The 1,340-nt window shown below is 39.0% G+C and overlaps 1 pseudogene; it reads left to right on the top strand.

Moving 5' to 3' along the window:
• Positions 1–390: 390 nt before the first annotated feature.
• LOC138016867 (uncharacterized) lies at positions 391–1,285 on the top strand (annotated as a pseudogene).
• Positions 1,286–1,340: the final 55 nt, after the last annotated feature.

The following is a 1,340-nucleotide window of genomic DNA, read 5'->3' as shown; positions in this document are numbered from 1 at the left end:
TTTGCGTTGACTTTAGAGACTCTGGCACTTAAAAAGTCAGCAAATGTTAATATTTTTGAAGCTATTAAGAAAGAACTCGATGCTCGTTTGCAGACGGAGAACATACCATGTTCTAAAAAAGCAAAAGAGAAGGCGATCGAGACATCAGTTGTCAAGCTGCGAGCAAAATATAAATGGTTGAAAGAACGGTGGAGAAAATTCACCGACAGGGCAAAGTCTGGCAGTGGAAAATCAGCTATAGATGAACCTGAATGGTTCATCATCATCGATCCGATTTTCTCCGAAACACACACAGAATTAAAGGTTGCAATGAGGGCAGCAGACATCCTCGTTAGTGACGGGAGCAGTGAAGGTGATGAATATAGTGAAAAGGAGGAAGATATTGAAGAAATGAAGCTTGCTACTAGTATGGTACCCCGTGAGAGGAGGCAGCCATTAGATTCTAGTACCTCGTCTTTAGATGCAAGTTCTGAACAAAGTCACTTGTCAGGGAACGAGTGAGGAAGAATGCAACAGGTAAAGAATACATTATTATCATTTCCCCAGACTTTTAAATGAATTGTATAATGAATGCTATATATTTGCAAGAGAGACATTTTTTGAGTCAATAATGTGTAGATACATCGATCACGCTACATGCGATTCATGTGCAGGTACATGAAACAAGAATATACAACTGTGCTATTCAACAAATTGTTACAGTGACTATATGCATCTTTACATGAACTATGGTGTTATTGGTATTTATAGGTCAGCCCTTCAACTTTACCTCGCCATGTATAAACTAAATTCCAGTTTTCCTGACCTTGAAAAGACCTTTTTTAATGCATTATATAGGGCCAAAAAGGACAAACCGAAAAATCAGCCACATAGTAAAGACCGTGAAGAGGATAAAGTAGATTCGAAGGAGACATCAAAGAAGGAGGTACTCAAATCAAGTGTGTCAGTGCGGCCCAGGAAACGTAAAGTAACTTCACAGAAAGATGCTATCAGCCAATTATAAGCAACCTTTGAGAATCTTCAAAAAGCACACGAAAAAAGAATGCAAACTTGGTTTGAGGCAGACCAGAAAAGAGAAGAAGCATTCCTTCAATATCAGGAGAAACAGGCAGAGCTTAACCGACAACATGAACTCTGTATGATGGAGATGATGGCTCGTTATCAGCAGCCTATGCAACCATACCAAAATGCTTGGGTGATGCATGAACCCACATTCCCAAGTGCCTTTCCTGGAGCAGAGAGTCAACAACTACACTACACGAATTTAGATAGTTATAATAGATAGATTGCTTTCATAAAACCCATAAAAAAGTTGAGATTCTGCAATTATAAGATACTTG

The sequence above is a fragment of the Montipora capricornis genome, chromosome 9 (assembly GCF_036669925.1).
Source record: "Montipora capricornis isolate CH-2021 chromosome 9, ASM3666992v2, whole genome shotgun sequence".
Taxonomy (NCBI): Eukaryota; Metazoa; Cnidaria; class Anthozoa; order Scleractinia; family Acroporidae; genus Montipora; species Montipora capricornis.
This window is presented reverse-complemented; position numbering and strand designations above follow the sequence as displayed.